Source organism: Peromyscus maniculatus, chromosome X (genome assembly GCF_049852395.1).
Source record: "Peromyscus maniculatus bairdii isolate BWxNUB_F1_BW_parent chromosome X, HU_Pman_BW_mat_3.1, whole genome shotgun sequence".
In the NCBI taxonomy this organism is placed as follows: Eukaryota; Metazoa; Chordata; class Mammalia; order Rodentia; family Cricetidae; genus Peromyscus; species Peromyscus maniculatus.
The window spans coordinates 11,639,162-11,661,304 of NC_134875.1; positions in this window are offsets into that span (position 1 = coordinate 11,639,162).

The window sequence follows — 22,143 nt, forward strand, 5'->3', positions numbered from 1 at the left end:
TCAAAGAGTTTAAAGAAGACACAAACCAACAGCTCAATGAATTTAAAGAGAATAAATGCTAGAATAATGCTCAAGAAAACAAAATATAAGGTTGATGTGTTACTGGACTGGACATTATTAATATATATAATAGAGTTTTTATTTGAATCTGTCAAATGTTAATGGACTAGATATCATTAATGTAATTTTTGGCTGTATATATTGTATATACTTATTGGATAGTTTTCTTTGTATTAGTTATAAGCTTTCTTTAATTTTAGACAAAAAGAGAGGAAATGTGGTGGTATTGTGTTCCCCAAAATATTGTGTAACTTAATAAACTTATCTGGGGTCAGAGAACAGAAAAGCCACTAGTTAGGCAGTGATAGCACACGCCTTTAATCCTAGCATTCCAGAGGCAGAAATCCAGCTGGGATCTCTGTGAGTTCAAGGTCACATTGGAAACAGCCAGGCATGGTGACTCACCCCTTTAATCCCAGAAAGGAAGCCTTCAATCCTAGGGAGTGATGGTAGAAAGCAGAAAGGTATATAAGGCGTGAGGACCAGAAACTAGAAGCATTTGGCTGGTTAAATATTTTGGCCTGGTTAAGCATTTGACTAGTTAAGTGCTTGGCTGGTTAAGCTTCAGGCTTTTGAGCAGCAGTTTAGCTGAGAGCCATCGGGATGAGGACACAGAAGCTTCCAGTCTGAGGAAACAAGACAAGCTGAGGAATTGGCAAGGTGAGATAGCTGTGGCTTGTTCTGTCTCTCTGATCTACCAGCATTGACCCCAATAACTGGCCTCGTGTTTGATTTTATTAATAAGAACATTTAAGATTCCTGCTACATTGATGGACACAGAGACCACAATTCAGGATTCGAAAGCCAAATTAATTTTAAAAATTAGAAATACTGAGTAGAAATCAAGCTGAAAGAAAGATGGAATTGAAAAAAAATCAATAATCTATCTAGAAAATTAAGCAGAAAGTCTGTCAAGTAGAATGGATCAAACAGAAGATATAATATCAGAACTCAAAAATAAAGTAGACAAATTAGATGACAGAAACAACACATATGAAAAATTAAAAATAAAATATTAGAAAGAAACTTGAGGTTCCTCACTATGTGTTGTAAATTAAACAAAACACACACACACACACACACAAACACATCCTATGAAAAGTCCCCATGTCTGGTAAAAGAAGAATTCTCAATGCTCCTCAACATCCTCATTATTCCCGAGAGGGTTTTCCCATTGTTTTCTGTTGTTTGGCTTTTGAAAGCAGACAGGGGAGCCAGAAGTTGGCTTCTGCTTGTTGCCCAAACCTGTAGCCCCTTTTGGGTACTCAATGTAGGTTTCTGTGAAAGCATCCTCTGTCAGCAATAAAAGGTCTTCTCTGTCCTTCATTTAATCCCTTCCTTTTCAGTATTGTAGGGGCTCAGACTCTTTATTCTCTCACTGCTAAGACACTTCAACTGATACTGACATCTTCCACAATTTAACATAAAATTCATTCCCACAGATGTAATATTTTCTTAAAGCACTGAAATGATTTGGCTCAGGAATTTTCAACTTGAAAATTCAATCCCACTTATTCATGTATTCCTCATTCCACTTGTTCTTAAGGTCTTAACAGATATTTTCCTGCCTTTCTTTATAATAGATGTCCCTATCTCTCTGGGTAAGGCTATGTCTTCACTTACTCCCCCCTACACACTTGATAACTGTCTTCCAAATGGGAAAAACTTCCAATTAATATTTGGTTAAAATGCAAGTCAGTCTAGTCTAGCCTGAGACTTATGTCATGAAAGTGAGCTCACCCCTGACACTTCTTGGAGTACCAGGATCCAGAGGCTGGATGGCTCAGAGACCTAGGATAGAAACAAACATGACTGGAGAAAAAAATGTCAGTGTAATGATGCCTAATGAAAATCTACTATACTCATAGATTGGTGCCTAGCCCAGTTGTTATCAGAGAGGCTTCCAGTAACTGATGGAAACAGATACAGACACCCAAAGCCAAACATTAGGCTGAGTGTGGAGAATTCTGCTGAAGAAAGAGAGGGAGGATTTTAAGTGGTATCAATTATATCACAAGAAAACCCAAAGAACAAACTACATAGGGATATATTGGAACTCACAAACTGAACTAACAGCCCAGGAGCCTGCATGGGACTGACCTTGGCTCCCTGCATATATGCAACAGTTGTGTAACTTGGTCTTCTTGTGGGACTCCTAAGAATGGGAGCAGGGGTTGTCTCTGACTATTTTGCTGGCTTTGGGACCTTATTCCTCATATTGTCTTGCCTTGCCTAGCCTTAATACAAGGCAAGGTGTTTAGTTTTAATAAAACTTGATATGCCATGTTTTGTTGATATCCATGGGAGACCTGCCCTTTTGTGAGTAGAAACAGAGGAGTGAATTGGGTGAGGGCAGGAAGTGTGGACATATCACATCAGGCTATTTCTTACCATAGCCTCTATAGCAGTGGTTTTAAATCTGGGGGTAGCTACCCCTTTGGGGAGGTCACATATCAGATATCCTGCATACCAAGATATTTGCATTATGATTGATAACAGTAGCAAAATTACAGTTATAAAGTAGCAATGAAATAATTTTATGGTTGTGGGGTCACTACAACATGAGGAACTGTATTAAATTGTCACAGCCTTAGGAAGGTTGAGAGTAGTGGCTCTACAGACTGACGTGAAGGACAAGATAGTTTCTTTGGGGCCCATTCTATATATGTTAGAGGTTGCCAGTGGCCTTCCTTCAGTGTCAATTCTTGTTAAACTTGTGACACCTTCCTTTGCTCTTACCCATTAATATCAAGGTTTTCACTTTCTTCTCTGGAATACTCCAGACAAAAGAAACAAGGCATTGAATCTAGTGATGCTTGACCTGGGTTGATTATACTGAGGGAGATGGTTCTACTTCAGATTAATATTTACTGTTGGTGGGGTTTGTCCCATATTCTGCTGATCATAATTTTCACAACTAAACCAAAGCATACCATCCTGAGTAATTCTAGTCACTTGGATCCTGGTAGAGCTAATTCATTGCAGGGCTGAGAACAGTAAATAGCGGAATTCTATAGGACCCATCTTTCCCAGGAGAGAGAAGGAAGATGGAATGAACTTTCCTTAACACTCACAAAAGGGTCCTAAACTTCACTACAGGTACAGCTAGGTACTCCTCTGATCATCTGTGTAGCTTTCTTTCAGATCATAATCTCCTTTAGATCTCATCTCAGAAAAAAAAAGTTAAGAAATGCAACCTATGACCAGTTTTAGGTACTCTTATAGGGTTAGATGCAGGAGCATTAATAATTTATGGTATCCTCTTTACAGTATTGAATTAAAACCATACTGCTTGTCCCTTCATGTTCAAAGCAAGAAGAATGGTGTGGGTGAAGTAATCTGGCATGGGGAACAGGTTCCCCAAACCAGCTAAGTGCCAGGGAAAAGTCCCGATCTCACTGCTAGAAGCCTTACAAACGACCAAGCTACACAGCTGTCATACCCATGCAGAGGGCTTAGGTTGGTCCCATGCATGCTCTATAGCTGTCAGTATAGAGTCTGTGAGCTCCCATGAGTTCAGGTCAGTTGTCTCTGTGTGTTCCTCCATTATGACCTTGACCCTCTGTCTCACACAATCCCTCCTCCTGTTTCTTCAGGAAGACTCTTGGAGCTCAGCCCAGTGCTTGGCTGTGGATCTCTGTATCTGCTTCCATCAGTTACTAGGTAAAAGCTTTCTGATGACAGTTCAGGCACTCTCTTTACTATTGCTAGGAGTCTTAGCTGGGGTCATCCTTGTGAATTCCTGGCACCAGGATTCTCCCTAACCTTGAAATGTACCCACCTAGATTGCACTGGTTTCTTCTCTTGAGGCATATATATTACTCTTCAAAATATGTCTTGTCTCCATTTGATAATCTCCACCAATTGCTGGAGGGAATGAGATAAGTGCCACATTAGTATACTACTAACCCTATCCTAACAATATTGACACAGAAGGCATGGAGATGTTTTTCCAGGTGCTCTTTTGTCTGGGGCAAGATGTGTCATTAGAAATATTGAAATTATTTGTATTTACTCCTGAAAATGCATGCATTGTCTTTATTCTGCTCACATGAGTGTGGCTCTCTAAGCCTCAGACACCTACTTCCCTGTCATATGAGGAAAGAAATGAGGGAATGAAAAGAGATCTTATGGCTGAGCCAGGAGCTTCTCACTATTGACAAGGACAGGCTCCTTTGGGATTTCCCACTATCTATAATTGGAGGACCCTTTGTTCTAATCTGAATCTCCATCTTGAAGCCTAAAGAGCTCAGGATGCCTCCATTTGTCAAAGCAAACCAATACCACCCAGATAAAGGCAACTCAGTGACTCTAACATCTAAATATAGACACACTAACCCCTGGAATTCTGCCTCAGCTTCACTTGGGTTAAAAGAAGAAACAAGGCATGGCTAAGGGACTCCTCAGTTGGCACCAAGGAAATGGCATGAACCACAGAAGCACAGTGTTTTTCCCACCAAAAGTTTCTAGGATAGGAGAGGTCTGAGTCCTGCTATTTTTGGAAGATGTAAATTCCTTGAGTCATCAGTCAGGATCTTCCCCTTGTCATACAGTGAGACTTGGATTCTTCCCCCATTGAGGAAACCTCCATACACACACATACATACACACAAATCAAACAAATAAAAAAAACTCACCTCTCATAGCCTTCTTAGATTGAACTGAAGCAATAGAAATAGCACACCAAAATCATACTGTTCATGATGTCTAGAACCTCCCAAAGATGAAAGCTATGGAAGACAAGCCAATCCATCTGCATCACTGTATCAGTGACTGAAGAGTAGGCTTCCAAAGATCCCCAAAGAACTTCCCTGTCTTCCTTCAGGGCCCCCTGATCTGTTCCCAAAGCTGGGCATTCTTCTCTGCTTACTGAAGTCTGGCTCCTTCCATATCCTACCCTGGGAATTCAAATATAGAGCTTATGGGTACAAAAGAGCTGCTTTTTACCATGAAATATTTCAGGATAAATATCTAACAGAACCAAGTAAGAATTTTGCTATCTATTTTTGTGGAGGAAAGCAAGGTTCCACGGAACCTTGAAGGTGCTTTTACTCAAGGCTAAGACCCTTCCCTATACTGACCTTAGAACTGTACTCTCAACCCTCCTCCAAATTTCCCTCAATCACTCAAGATAGAATTCCCAAACAGTACACCTCTCGACCTGCCTACAGTCACCTAGGGATTAATACTGAGAAAAATATGACCAGTAATCATATGCCTGTGGGAGAGGAGAAGGCTCCCAGTATTACCTCAGATCTTCCCATTATGGGTACTCCCTCACAGATCTCCTCTGAACATTCTCCAAGGTTGAGCCTCAACCCATTCATACACAAGGCCATTCCTGTTCTTCAAAGCCAAATCTCAGTAAGATCAATGGAATCAGTAAAAAACTGTGACTTGTCCTGAAGCTTCAAAAGGCAACTAACTCTAAGAAGAATAGAAATCCTCTGTTGGTGGACAGGAAGCTCCCAGCCTGCCCTCACAGACTTTCTGCTCAATGCTGGGAGTCCTCTGTATCTTGGCTCCAGCCTACTCTCTGAAAAAGAAGCTCCCTCTCCTTGGACTCCAGACATGAAACCTTGAAAGCAAACTATGTCTCTAACTAGTTTAAAGCCTCCTGGATCAACTACTTGGATTAGCAAGATAAACACTGTTCCGTACTTCAGGGTGGAGAGGGAGAATCCAACTACTCCCTTTGGCTTTTCACCATCTAGCCTGAAAATTCTCCTCTAGCTGACCCAAATTTACTTTCCTCCCCCAAAGTCTCATTTCTTTTAGATGCCACAAATGGAAGCCAGGAAACAGTATACCTCTCAACCTTCCTGGGTTTGCCAGGGATGTGTGTTCTAAAGAAGGTAGGAGATATACTCCATTATTTGTTGAGAATTGGCAGGACCCCAATCCTCTCACAAAATCTTTCTGCTATTCCCTCAGTGCATTCCCCTTAATAACTCTCCACGCCTATATTACTTCCCTGTTGACTCAAGTCCACTACCCTCACAAAAAAAACTAAAGTTCCCTGGGACCCATGAGACAGAACTCAGGGAAACAAATAGTAATATCTTTGATCTGTAACTTTGTGACCTAGCACATTAGGGGTCACTAGTGGCCTGTGTCTTTAAGACTAGATACTCCTACTTTTGTGCATAAGAAGTGAGTTTCTACTGGGCGTTCACCCTCACCATTCTTGATTGAAAGCCAGGAATTCTCTCCTGCAGATCCTAGCCCAGTCTGTTCCCTAAAATCCTTCACACTGGTATACTCCTGACACAGAACTCAGGAAAATAAATGGTATTAACCATTACCTGACCTACCAGTGTCCCAGAACAACTGCATGACAAGAGAGAGGGTGCTGGGTTCACCCATGGCTGTGGGTTAATGGGAAGGTTCACGCATCTCTTTGAAGATCTGGCATATCAAGCCTGAGGCTTCTGCTCTTGAACACCAGAATCCAGATCCTGACCCTCACCTCAGTCCCTTGCCTAATACACAGAACACAGAAAGCACAGGTATTTAACTCAGCTGCCCTGGAAATATGTGGTGAAAAGAAGGCAGAGTGATGCTCCTATATTTGTGAGAGAAGAGAAAACTCAGGTTTCTCCTCAGAATTTGCTTACCTTGTCTCTTCATAGTCAGCACTCAATATTTGTGTCCTGGTGAAATTTTTTCTTTCCTCAGGCTCCTAAGATGAACTTGAAAAATGGCGTATACTGCCCCATCCTTGTGTGATGATGCATGTCTCCCCCACCCCCAACAGACATACACACACACATGCATGCCTTGGTGAGTCATGACGAGAGAGCATCTGCCATGGCCTTTTGACCCTACTTTCTTCCTACTCCCAACATTCCTTACCTCCACCTAATAGTGGATGCTATTATCATTGTCCTGATGCCAAGAGAGCACAACAGCCATCACAAAGAGGACAGATGTTCCATGTATCTTGTGGTGGGACAACTTCAAATTTCTCATCCAGCTATCCCTCTTGATGACTAGATAAGTTTAGTTCTCCTCTCTCAGCTATCATGAAGTTACATACTTCCTGATTCTGACAGGAATTCTCAAAATGGCACATCCTTGGACCAGAAGACATCCTGAATGTGGCTCAGTCTGGCCGAAGTAATATTCCATCCACCTGAAATGAGCATATGCCTTCCTGCTATTTATGGTTCCCCAGTTGATGCCTGGCCAGAAGCTCCAGTTCTTTCAACCTGAGTAGATGTGTCAAAAACCAACCTTCCTCAGACTCCTAAAGTCAACATTACAGAAACTGCACCCTGGAACTCAGTTTAAAAAAAAAAACACATTCCAGGGATGATTGCATTCTTCCTTCATTAAGTTAAAAAATCTCAGTACTAGTTACCTCCCCTCCCTCCCCCCCAACACACACATAAATACTCCCGCTCTTTAAGTGGCAATGCCCGAGCTGCTTTACTCTGGAACTAAGTAGTTACCCTCAGAAACCCACCCCTTTTCCCCCAAAGTGGTAAAATGACAGTGATGGAGTATTTTATCAGCTCTTTAAGTCCTAGGACTTCCAAGAAAAAAAAAAAGGGGTAAAAAACGGTAAGAGGTCAGCAGGGTAAGACTTATGCCACCCATTGGTCTGAGATAGTAGACATACCTTCAGTATTTATATTTATCATTCATAAGGGTTAGGTCCCATTCTTTGGTTGATTTGATGATCTGAACTTCAAGCCAGGATCCTTATTTCCAGAAATGAAAGTTATAGAGCAAGTAAGGACTTTCACCTGATTGTCTGGGCTTAGATCTCTTTAGGCGAATGACATGAGGTGTTTTCTTAGGGTTTTCCAGTATCTACAGTATGAATTCCCCACCTTCCCTGGGGAAGAGTCCTACTTGTAATATCTGGTTCTTTATCTCCTTTCCCCTAGTGACCTTAATTTTGTCCCCCTTGATTCCCTAGTGAGACAAATTCGTATGAAGTCAGCATGCTCCAGAGCCTGCCAGGGGTAGAAGCTTAATTGTAAGAGATTCCCTACATGGATGAAATCTCAAGAATTTCAGCTTAAAAGTCTGACAGGGCCTGGTTTTTCCACTCTCTTGACTATATTTATGGACCATGCCTTGGGTCTTTCTACAACTACTGCCACAAGGGACAAATAAGCTTGGTCTGTTTCTCCTGGAATGAGAGGTCTTGTGAGTCCCCATTCAAGCTCTTACCTTGACAACTGCCAGAGCCTGAACTGCTTCCCCTGCTGAACCATGTGTGTTACATTAAGGCCTATGATGCCCACAGCTCAAGCAGGAAATGAAAGGGTTGCTCAACCAGAGACCCTTGCTCTAGACTCACAGGACTGACACTGTTAGAGAGGTCAGATTCTGTGAGATGCTCATTGGTCTGGGTGGAGAGACCACTCATGTTATCAACAGAAGATCCTTATCCAGTTTCCTGCTTCTTGTTTAAACCATCCATGGATGCACAATGGAATACTACTCAGCAGAGAAAAAAAATGACATCATGAGGTTTGCAGGCAAATGGATGGATCTAGAAAAAAAATCATCCTGAGTGAGGTAACCCAGACTCAGAAAGACAAACATGGTATGTACTCACTCATAGGAAGATGCTAGATGTGGAACAAGGATGACTAGACTGCTACTCACAACTCCAGGGAGGCTACCTAGAAAACTGGACCCCAGGAAAGACACAGGGATTGCCCAATGACAGAGAAATGGATAAGATCTACATGAACAACCTGGACATGAGTGGGGGTAATGAAGGGCAAGGGTCGAAGGTAAGAGAGCTTAGGGGAGTGGGAAATCCCAGCTGGATCAAGAACAGAGAGGGAGAACAAGGAATAAGAGACCATGATAAATGAAGACCACATGAGAATAGGAAGAAGCAAAGTTCTAGAGACGTCCACAGAAATCCACAAAGATACCTCCACAATAGACTACTGGCAATGGTTGAGAGAAAGCCCGAACTGATCTACTCTGGTGACAGGATGGCCAAACACCCTAATTGTCGTGCTAGAAACCTCATCCAATGACTGAGGGAACTGGATGCAGAGATGCATGGCCAGGCCCCAAGTAGAGCTCCAGGAGTCCAAATGGCGAGAAAGAGGAGGGTTTGTATGAATGAGAATTGTTGAGACCAAGATTGGAAAAAGCACAGGAACAAATAGCCAAATGAATGGAAACACATGAACTATGAACCAATAGCTGAGAAGCCCCCAACTGAATCAGGACCTCTGGATAAGTGAGACAGTTGATTAGCTTGATCTGTTTTGGAGGCATCCAGGCAGTGGGACCCGGACCTGTCCTAAGTGCATGAGCTGGCTGTTTGGGACCTGGGACTTATACAGGGACATTTTTCTCAGTCTGAGAGGAGGGGACTGGACCTGCCTGGACTGAATATCCCAGGTTGAACTAAATCCCCAGGGGAGACTTTGACCTGGAGGAGATGGTAATGGGGGTTGGCTGGGGGGAAAGCGGGGGGGGGGGGGGATGACGACAAGGGAATCCGTGGCTGATATGTAAAATTAAATTAAATTATAATTATGAAATGAAATAAAAAGTAAAAATAAATAAATCATCCATGGAAAAATTTCCATCTCTGTACTCGCTAAGCATTTACTTTATTGAAACTCTTGCAGAGAATGGTCCTATATTTCTGTACAGATCCTAGATGGGAAGTAGTAGTACTCATGACAGAGGTTCCTTCAACTGTAAGCCTTATACTTTGAAAACATTTTCTCAGAAAGATTTTTTGTCTCCATGGAAGTGGCTGATCACCATGATTTTCAGAGTTCCTGTTTGTTTTGCATTTATTTGATATAATTACTTTCAGTGCAGTGTTTTTCAAATAAAAAATTTTATTAATATATAATAGTTTTATAAAATAATGCATGTATTGTTATTTTTATACATGCATACAATCACAATGTACTTTGTGCTTACCAAATATTTTATTGTCCATTTTATCAGTAAAAAAACCACACTTTTATATCATTTTAATTTTTGTTTGTTGTATTATTTTTATTTTCTTTCTTATTTTGGAAACAAGATCTAAGTATGCAGCCCACACTTTCCTTCAACTCACTATGTAGCCCAGGTTAACCTTGAACTCTTGATGGCCCTCCTGTTTCAGCTTCCCATGTGTTGCGATTATAGGTCTGGGCCACTACTCCCAGCTTTCAAATATGTAATTAAATTATAGATATGTGTATTATGAGATAATAACTACTATCTTTCTAATTGTGGTTTATAAGCATATTTTGAGAGATTTTTATTAAAGACACTGGAGTCATGCTGCTGCAATAAAAATCATCATTTCTTCATGCTTTGAAGTTATCACAGGATGACTTCAATTTATCGTCTGAGACAGTGCCTCAGATATATGCATTGCAGCATTACTAAAGTTTGAAAATTCTGTTGTCTGTCCTTCATTGCTGGCAAAGAATCACTTTCAGCTTCAATCAGGGCCAAAACTTCCTCACTCCAAATGCCAATGCCAATTGAACACAGTCTATAATTTTCAATAGGGGTTTCCCCATATTTTGTCATTTAGATATCATAGTACTCAATTCTATTTTCATCTACTTTTTGTACTTTCCTAGGTGTGGTTTAGGTGTGGAAAAATGAGTTTTGTGTAGCTCAAACTTAACTACCTATCATCCTGACTACTGTAAGTAGTTCACAGTATCTGTAAATAAGAGTTGAGGTCACTACATTTATATGTGTGCCATACATTACTGTGATGTATTAGCTTTATTTCTGACTTAAAATTGATCTGTGTGTATTAGAAAACATTTAATCTCTTCTTCAGAACACTGCTATACCTTTTTGTGATTATTATTTTAAGGTAAGGTTTTTTTATGCAATGAGACATTTTTTTGTTGTGTATTCTAAGACATTGCTATGTGTGAAAGACCACTAATTTTGGCATAATGTTCTTTTATTACCTTTCTGATACTTGCTACTCACTTCAATATTCCATTTGCTGACTCCTTACAATTATCTACATAATTGTGTTCCTGTCACTACTGCAATCTCATTGTTTGAGTTTCCCAAAGTTGTTTTCTTCCTCTTCTCTTCTCTTCTCCTCTCCTCTCCTCTCCTCTCCTCTCCTCTCCTCTCCTCTCCTCTCCTCTCCCCTCCCCTCCCCTCCCCTCCCCTCCCCTCCCCTCCCCTCCCCTCCTCTCCTCTCCTCTCCTCTCCTCTCCTCCTTTCATCTCTTTTCTCTTCTCGCTCTCGCTCTCTCTCTTTCTCCTTTTTTGTTTGTTTTCAAGACAGTGTATCTCCATTATATAGCTTTGGGTGTTCTGTTAACTCACTTTGTCGTTAAGGCTGGCCTCAAAGTCACAGTGATCAACCTGCCTCTGCATCCCCAAGGTGGGATTAAAGATGTGCACCACTATGCCTGGCTCCCCAAAGTTTCTTATGCACAAATCCTAACCCCTGAGGCACTGGTATTAGTATGTGAAGCTTTCTATAGTAAATAATTAAAGCTTCCTTCCAGTCTTCAAATATTTTTTCTGTAGTCTCATCTGGAAAAGAAATCACTCAAGAGGACAATGGCATAAATGCACCTACAGGTCTAATTTTTCAGATGATATTCTAAAGCCTTAAAGATACCATTGCCCTCTGATTCACCTTCCCTGTAGAAATTTGTTAAAGGACATGAGAAAGTTCCCCAGGGTATAGTAGTACACTGACAGAGATCAGCTTCTAAGGGTCTGTAGGATATATGGTTTGGGGACCTATTGGGTCTTCTGATTTGGAAGGTTAAGATCTTACTATAAATTCAAGTCATGTCCCTCAACTTGACCTGTGGCAGTGTCTAACTTCAATTTACTCTGTGACCCAAAACCTCAAACAAAATCTATCTCGCTAATTCCCAAAGCCCTTGTTGAGATGTACTTAGTGGTACCGGTGACTGTTCATAGAGAACTTCTGTGGTCCAGCATGCAAGGCCTCAGGCCAAGAAACACATTTTCTTGAGATCCCAAAGAAGGTATATGAAAATTGAGTGCTAAAAGACCTCCCAAGAATCCTGCAGACCTGAGAACAAATGCTAGTTTCTCAAAGTTGCCTCTGTAAGAGGTTAGGAGGGTTCCCTTCTAGGGCCCCAAATGGGCCTGGAAATTCTGTATGCACCTTAAACTTTTTTAAACAGAATTTTTGCATCCATGGTATTTACTCTAATACTATATATTAAATTCCTTACAAACGTACAGATCCTGGTGTGGTTTTAAGTCTAACAGTATGTCAAAGAGAATCATGCTTATTATTCACTCAGAGAAATTTTATAAGAAAATAAATTCTTTTCTCTTTGAAAAGTAAAGATTTGATTCAATTTTGTAAAACCTGTTGTGTTTTCTGTTTCAAGATTTCTCCTTGATATTCAGTACTTGAAACTTGTTCCAATAAAAATTTTAAGTAAAATGCTAATTTTGAATAATAAATTTGATTTATAATTATGTAATACAGATTGACAAATCTGATAAAATGAATTATTAAAAGACTCTTTTCTTCATTATTGTTCTTTATTAAGAAAGATTTATTTATTATGCATATAGTGTTCTGCCTGCATGCACACCTACATGCCAGAAGAAGACCCAGATCTTATTATAGATGTTTGTGAGCTACTCGTGTCATTGCTGGTAACCAAACTCAGGACCTCTAGAAGAGCAGCCAGTCCTCTTAACCACTGAGCCATCTCTCCAGCCCCATTATTGTTCTTCTTGATGAGATTTTCACTATGTAGCCCAGTCCATCCTCAATCTTGCTACATCATTTAGATTGGTTTCAATTTTAATTAATAACCCCACCCTTGCCTGAGACTCTCTAATGTTCACGTTGACAGAATTCATCAAGGCAGACATTAAAGAATCATTGTTAGCAGCAGTGCCTTAGTGCCATTTCAAAAGCATTTCTCTTCTCTGCTACCAAAGGAAATCAGAAGAATCAAATTTTTCCTAATAGGCTAAATATAGTGTGTTAATGATCACTCTAACCAGCCCAAGAGAATGAAGCTCTCAATGTTAGCCTTCTGCCTTGCTTTGCTAGAACAGAGCATGAAAATTTGAAGGAAAGCAAGTAGGCTCCAGTGCCATTTACTAACAATGTACTTAAAGTTCTTAGTATTTAGCTTATTGATTTGTAGATTTAAAACAGCCAGGCAGCATCTGAAACATTTTTTTCTCAAAATTCTTTGAGGATCATGTGTTTTGGTGTGAAATCAAGACATTTGCAATTTCAAAACTCCTCAGGTGATCTTTTATTGTAAAATTAGGAAACACTTGTCCAATAGTAAAAACTATGTATTACCTGTTTTTGCAAGTAAAGCTTTACTTATACAAGGACGTGCTTACTTTGTTCAATTTATTTTATATTTTTGGTGTTGTTGTCAATGAATTCTAGGGCCCCACATATGCTAGACAAGCAATTTAAAATTGCAGTATATCTGCAGAACTTATTCTATTCTGTAGGGTTTAATAACTGATTTTGTGTTGCAGTGAAACATTAAGAATCTGTGAATACACCACATTGCTCATAAAGTCAAAAGTATTTGCCAGCTCATCATTTCAGAAAGTGTTAATAATCCCTCTCATAGAGGGAATAATAGAGCAACTAAGGTCATATACAAGCAAATTAGATCCTGTTTCTGCCTATTATTCAGTATGTAATATTGTAAGTCACATCAAGCCTCTAAAAAAAGTAGTTACAATGATTAGGTAAAACAGTGTACTTAAACTTATTTGAGCACTTTAGATGTATAATAAACACTCAGGAAAAGTTTGCAGCTTTTCTTGGAGTAGTGACTCTCTACTCTCTCTCCTATATATAAATGTCCAGAAAAATATAACAAGTTGATAAAAGGCAGATTTCTTCCCATAGCACACTATAAAAGTTTTGTAAAATGTTTAGACAAAGGGACTAATAATATTTTGGTTGTTGGAGATGGAGATCACAGTTGCTATAAGGACCAGAGATAAAAGCTCTTTTTTGAATCTCATATAATTCCCAAGTATAGTTCTTTAATAAAATACTGCGTGAGTAATATATATATATATATATATATGTATATATATATATATATGCCACAAATATTTATTGAATTATTACCATTATCAAGTACTACAAAAGGTGCTCAAAATATGATGAAGAATAACACATAATTATTACCTGTAAGAGGTTTAATTCATAATAGGACAACTAATCAGTTGCTGTGATTTGGTTGTGGTTTCTTCTCAAACCAAGAATGACAAAAGTATATGTTGAAAACTTGAGGATCAGTATAGTACTGGTAAGAAGTGATAGAATATTTGAATGGTGGTAGTAAGTTATTATGTTAATGACACTAGGAGCCGTATCATATAAGGGGTCATAAGCCATTCTAAAATCTTGATGGTTTAAGTGCAATGAGAGATCTTTGAAAAGTTTCAAGCATAATAATGATATATAATTTATATTTGTGAGAAATTAGATTGGTTTTATAAAGAAACTAAACAAGGCAGAATACAATTGAAGGCAAATACTCTAGCCAAGATTAATTTTTGAAAAGGCATTCAGATTTATTTATAGTTACTGAAACCATATGAACTGAGTAGAATTCATTTGACTACATTAATTTTCATTCTGTTTCTCAATTATTTTAAAAAAAGATGAAAATATGATTTTTCAGGTGCATCTCTTCCTACCCTATTTCAATTTCCTAAGGACTCCTAACAGTGCCAAACAATCTTTTCTCCTTCCTGTGGACCCTTTCAGTCCACCATTCCTTTGTGTCAATGATCAATACCTAGAAAAACTCTGTAAGGTGAACCCTGTTGGCCATACCTGGCAGGGACTCAGGTAGGTGATTCATACTATCTTTTGTTCCATCAAGATCTCTCCATTCTCAGCCTCAGTCATGGAACAACCTATTTGCAGATGTGCTTCCTGACACCACAACTCCATTCACTGGAGACTCAGTCACTTGATACAAACCCAGCTCCCACCCCAGCCCTTTCATCCCTGTCTTTCCAGGTTATTCTTTGTGTTACTGCAACTTATTTGCAGAAGACTCATTTCACCATACCTTCAAATTCTGGGGATCTTATCTCTTGGTGTGGACAGGTCCCTCTTAGATCTTATATATTTCCTGAAGCCCCTCTCAAACTTTTCTCCTAGCTCACCTTTTTTTCCTACCTATCACCCACCAACCGATGGAATCACTCTCTACCAGGCAGCCCACAGCCACTATACTTTCCTAACAGCTATAGAGAGCAAAAGAAACTAAGGATTAGATCACTCACACAACAAAGACAAGACCAAATACAACACCACAGAATAACCTCAATCATTCTAACACCAGATGCTAAACAATAGTGCAAAAATGCAAACATTAAAATACAAGACAGAATGTATTCACAGGACACAGTAACCCTACTATACTAAACACTAAGAAATGCAATATAGTTGAAGAACATGATAAGATTTTTAAAACTGCAATTGTGAATATATTCAAGGGCCTTAAAAAGTATATGAATAAATAACTTAATGGAGCCTGTGAAAACACAAACAGTGGAATTAAATAATGAAAACAGTTCAGACATAAAAGTAGAAATACATTGGTCTACAAAGCAAGTTCCAGGACAGCCAGGACTCTGTTACACAGAGCAACTCTGTCTCAAAAAACAAACAAACAAAAAAGTAGAAGTAGATATACTAAAAAAAGCTCAAATTGAAATTAAACTGGGAATGAACACAAAAATCTCAGAAGTAAGCCTCAGCAACAGAGTAAAAGACAAGGGAGAGAGGATCTCAGGCATTGCAGACACAATAGAAGAAATGGATACCTCAGTCAAAGAAAAGACTAAGTCTGAAAAACATCCAGGAGATTTGGTCACTAAGAAAAGACCAGAACTATGAATAGTTAAATACAGGAAGAAGAAGAAACCTGTAACTGGAAGTTTTCCTATGTCCCACCCAGTCCTTCAGCTGCTCAGACACAAACACACAGAAGCTTAGATTATTTACAAATTGTATGGCCATGGCCTGTGGCTCAAGCTTCTTGCTAGCTAGCTCTTATAACTAAACTCAGCCCATTTCTATTAATCTATACGTAGCCATGTGTTCCATGGCTTTACCTGTGTGCCATTACATGCTTCTTTCTGGATGGGGGATGGTGTCCCCTCCTCCTTTTCCTGACTCTCTCTTTGAATTTACTGCCTGCCTCTAAGCTTCCTTGCCATAGGCCAAATGGCTTTATTTATCAACCAATCAAGCAACCCTTATTCACAGCATACAGAAAGACAATTCCCAATCAGAAACTCTGTTCAAAGACACAGAAAATATAACAAAATCACAAAATAATTTTTACAGACCATAAGGAGGAGGGGTCTATCAAGGTAAAAGAAGATACAGAACACAGATTAGTGATTCATAGAAAACAGTTTTTTTTGCTCTTGTTACTGTTTTATGTTTACATGATTTGGGCTACCTCACTGTTTTTATTTTTATAAGAGTATGTTATTGTGAAGCTCAATAGCTCTGCCTGTTCCTGTTCTTCATTATTTCTAATATGCACTCCAGGCAATGAGGAGTAATGAGAAGATTTAACTGTTTTTCCTTGAGGTGTATTTTATATAAAAGAGTTTCAATAATCCAGGAATGATGATGAACATCCAATCTAACATACTGGCAATACAGATGGAGACACAGTGAGGTTTCCATAAATATTAATAAATAGATTGCTATATTTTTTTCAATTTTCCTTTAGCTTTTTTCTTCCATATTTCCCTTAAGAGTCTATCCTAGAATAGCCATTTAACATTCATAAAGATTTAAGTGTTTGGAATGACTATACTGAGAAGTGTTTTTCAGTATGTGCAGACCAATTTACAATACTCTTTACAGTGCCATAAGCAAAAATAAAGATAATAAATATTGATTACCTCGTGTATGTCAGGACATTAAGTACATTACTCATTTAATTTTGTTTTAAAGTAGTAAAAAACTATAAAGTGCAATAATTGAGATAGAGTTGCTGAAGATAACAAATATAGAAAGCCAAAGTGCAACAGCTAAAAGGTAAATTGTGTTTTTCATAAAGGCTGTATTCCAGCCTGTTGAAGTACTGCAACAGCAAGGTTTACCATGAGGGACACCAGCACAGTAATTACTAGTTTTCTTTCAAGTATTTTCTCACAGGACTCAAGTTTTGACTCACTACAATAAACTTTAAAAAGACAAATTAAAGCTGAATAATGACCTTAGACCTTAGGGATTTTATAATCATGTGCAAAAGTTATGGTTTTAAAATAATCAAGAGAAATGCAGCGGGTTATAAATGAAAAAAAAAAAACAGCCAGAATCTAACTTAAATAGTGTCTCACTTCAAAATGCTATAGCAGAAATTAAATCAAAGCAGTGAATGAATGTTTGGTTTCCTCAGAAAACCCTGGGTAGGGGGATTCAGACACTTAATCCTTACTGGATTACCTTGGCTAGGTGTGCAAAACAATATGATAGGCAATATACCCATTTATTTGAGAGAGATAAGTATGAAGAAACTGATTTTGATAGTTTGTGAGTGCAGAGTAGCTAGTAAATGGTATTCTTCTGATGAGATGACTATATAGGAGTCTAACTGGGCTTTGAGTCAAATATGACTTATAATAATCCATCAAAGCAATGAAATTGCCTAGGACAGAGGTGAGGGAACAATTAAAAATGAGTAAAAAAATCATAGAGTCTAAGGTTATATGGCAGTTAGTACATGGCACATAGATGATTAGCACACAAATACACTAGTGGAGAAGGAAGACAACTTGCAGCTTTCTTTTGATGATAGTGAAACATAGATGGCTTGGGTATTTCAATGAGATGAAAGACTTTATTAGGTTTACTTCCCTATATAGTGTATAGTATCTTAATTTAAGAATAATCTTACATAACACAGCAGTTTCTTTATTACTAATTTGCAATTATGGTAGAAAATAAATTGATGCCTCAATTTTTGGAGAATTTTGTTCTAATGAGGGATTAAAGAAACTAATATAAAAGCATTTTCTGTGGAAAATCCAGATATGGCTTCAAAAGAAATATAAATGTAAGTCTTCCAGTGGAAGAGGAGAAAAAGAGAGAGTTTGGGAAAGAAACAGTGGCCTGAAGGCCCGATGTTGAATGTTTATGAGTTTGGGACAGAGTTAATAGTTCAGTCATCATGTCTTCTAGCTGTTGTCATAAACCTGAGATGACACTTCTTTCATGCGAAATACCTCCAATAGAAAATCTTTTTAAATTGGTTTTATAGAGGTCAAACTAGAAGACTAGACAAACAAAATTAAATTAGGTAGGAGATTAAGGGTTGAGACTATGGTTACTAATGAAGACTGGGGTTTAGAATTAGATCATGTCCTATGGGTGTATTTAAGGAACAGGCCAGATTCCCTAATTGAAACTACTATGTATAGAGGCTGATAGGCAGCAGACCAGATGCTACAATCAAGATGTTCAAACAGTTTTTATTATACTAGGCAGTGATTGGCTGAAATCATCTGAGGATGTAGTTTAGAGTTAGTGGTATTCTTATAAAGAAGTCTGAATAGTCTCATATAAGCCTTAGACCAGCCATTTAAAAACTAAGTTTGCTTCAAGATAAATATTCCATAGCATCTATTCTTCTGATAAATGATGTTATGTTATAATTTGACATTCTGTGCAGACTGGAATTACAGATCAGCTCTGATCTCTGAAGGTCACCAAAATACAGGTTGCATATATACAATCTGAAGTTAAATAGTTGGGCCTGGCTGAGCTGCAAGTCAGCTGAGACAGAGAAGCATACTGAGACATTCAATACAGTCTGCTGAAAGCTGTTTATGTTTGGAAACATTGGCCGAAAAGGAAGATTTAATCATTTAATGCTGTGAAAATGAACAAAATCTTACAACTATTAAGTCACAAAATCTTACAACTATGTTTCAAGTGTGGCATTCACTAGGCCATTGCACTGAAATTAGATGGTGACACCTTTCAATTACTATATGATTAAGGACACTGTTGCCACACTCAGTATCAAATAATGAAAATTACTTCTAAACCATATGGAAAGTAGTCACAATAATTCATTTTGAGATGCAACTGCAATAAATTTTTATTCTTTATTGATTCTCTTAAATGAACTTCCTAAAGATTTGTATGTCTAGAAGTAAGCCATAGTGAGCAAAATTAGTGAAATGGAGAACCACATTTCCTTCAGATGAAGCTACCTGTTCTTGCCTCCTAATAGCTAGGAATTCCACTTAGATTTCCAAATCCATTATGTTGAGGAATTATCATAAAAATCATAGGAAAAGCACTTATCCAACCCATTTTATCAATAATGAATGTGGTTGTTAAAGAATTAAATCATTTTTCATGCTCATGTGGTGGTTAAAATAAGCATAAACCCTGATTTTTTTTATATAAATACTATGCTTACTTAAATTTTTCAAAATTGTTTTGTTTTTTAGATACTATTAATGCCAATAGAGGAAGGGTATAATATAAAATTATGACATATTGCCTTATCATAAAAATGAAAAATATTTATTGGAATTAAAGTGGAAAGGAGAGAAGGAAAAAAACACATCTAATACTTCTCTTTAGACTGTGTTGATTGAGGTGTTTATTATTACTAAAGCACCACACACACATCTAAATGTAGATAAGAAAACAGGTGCTCAAATGCCTACCTGTGTCTGTGACAGAGTTTGACATTTCAGTTCTGTTTCATATGTTATATTACTAAAATCTTAAGGCAAGAAAATATCATGTACTATATGAAGTAAAAATGTTTTTCATTAGCAAATTAGTTCTAATAATTTGAAAATCTGACTACTATGTCTTCAAATTATTTTTTCTGCAAAATGATAATAATATATATAAATTATACTCAATTTAAATGAAAATAAATACTGAAGACTAAGTGTAATGAAATTAAATATTATATTACTTCTCTACTACCATTGTATTTTTGGAAAACATGGATTAAATATTGTGAGTCCTATATAACTATAAAAACACAAGACATTTAAGAAATTATCTTTTCATCATATGTAATAGAGATTATCAATCATTTTATCTTTTGCTTTTGAAATTTAAAACTAGCTTTAACTGGTTTCTTGATGAAAAAACAAAGACTCATACAATCTTGCATACCCTCCCTCGTAAGTCACTAAGATGCATGGATTCTCACTACATTTCTCTTTTATACCCCCAATAAATACTATTATCCTTTATATAATTTCTGAGAGCTCATAGGATAGGTACCAGGAATATATGTTGGAGATGCTAAGGCTTTTGGGAATAAAATAGCCTATATGTGAGGCAAAGGCTTTGCAAGGAAGGAATAAGGTCTTAGGATATCCCTTCAGTCTCCCTCTTCTCATAAATCCTCTTGTCAGAAGCTCAAACTGTTCCAGAATATGGTGCTTATCATCAGCCGGGGCTCCAGCAGAAAACCAAGGCAGAATTCATAAGATAGAGGTTCTTCAATTCTGAGCCATCATCCCAGGAAGGTGAACAGCTTGTTCCACTTTGAATCCTTTGGGCTTAAACCCAAATCAGGTATGTTGTAGCGATCAATAACATAAGATGTTCCCTGCACAACTTTACCTCCTTAATTAGAGCCTTGCTTTTGGTGGTTCAGGGAGAGGGGGCCATAAAAGAAACCTCCACCTGCAGCATCAATACCTCCTGCTCTGTGCTTTTTTTTTTTTTTTTTTTTTTTTTTTTTTTTTTTTTTTTTGGTAGAATATGCACTCCCGGCTATGTATTCTTAACCACATCTTTAATAATTTCAACTCATTCATTGTCTATAGAATGTTGTAAATCTTACCCCCTACCTCCCTGGTCTACTTCAGCTTGTCAGCCAGAGTACCAGTAAGCAACTGCTGAGTAGTAGGGCAGTTTATTTGTCTGATCTGCTAAAATCTCCAGTGCCTTAATTCTTCCCCCTAAAGAGGGAATTAAAATCTGTAGCTCCCGATTGCCCATGTTACAGCCCCTTTGCCAGTCCTCTTCCCAATATTAAATGAAAATTGTAGTCTGTGAGTTGGAGAGGGCAGAGATAAAAAGGGATGGAATGCTGGCTCTCATGGAAGGACCTGCTTGAGGCTCCAGCAGAACACTGCTGAGGCCAGTATGTAAGGAAATTATTTGAACCCAGAAATGAACCATTTCACCCATGATCCCCACAGGATCACAGGCAAATGTCTAGTCCCTGAGCAGGGTGGAAGCTTGTGTTTGTGTCTCCACTCATGCACAAAGTGTCATTATTGAGGAGGCAGCAGTCAAGGCACTTAGAAAGGCATTAACTCCCACCCCTAAAGTATTAGGAGTAGATAAAAGGACTAACAAAATAAAAGTGAGAATGAAGGAAAAAATAAGGAAAGATACTCAGATTAGAATAGAATGGAAGAAATAAACATAACTGTACTGGAAGAATTCACCTAGATGAGAAATTTGGCTGAATCAAAAAACAGTTAAAACCGAGGTAATGGTGGCACACATCTTTATTCCCAGCACTTGAGAGGCAGAGGCAAGTGGATCTCTGAGTTCAAGGTCAGCCTGCTCTACACAGTGAGTTCTAAGACAGCCAGGTCTACACAGAGAAGCTCTATCTTGAAAAACAATACAAAACAAAAAAGAAAAAGTTTGAAGAACTGAGTGGATTTAGCAAGACTCCTGTGCAAATCTATTTTGATACAGCTAATCACCATGTCCTAAACACAGCAAAATATTCTACCATTCTTACAGAGTAATCTGTAAGTGAGGCCAGGGAGTTAACAAAATCCCTCACAATGGTGTTTCTGTGTTGTTGAGTTCTCATACAAAGGTTTTAATTTTGTCAGGAAGACAATCCAGTGGTGACAAGGATGTGGTAGAACCAAAATTTGTATGGAAGAGCATATGTTAGAGTGCTTTTATAGTATATATGAAGAAGTTTACAAAAACAAGCCAAGTGTATATAACTCAGTAATTCTATCTTTGAGAACCCAGCTTAAGGAAGTAAGTGTTCACATGCATTACTTACAATAGTATAAAAACTGGAACACCTTCCATATTTCATGATTACATTGTGACACT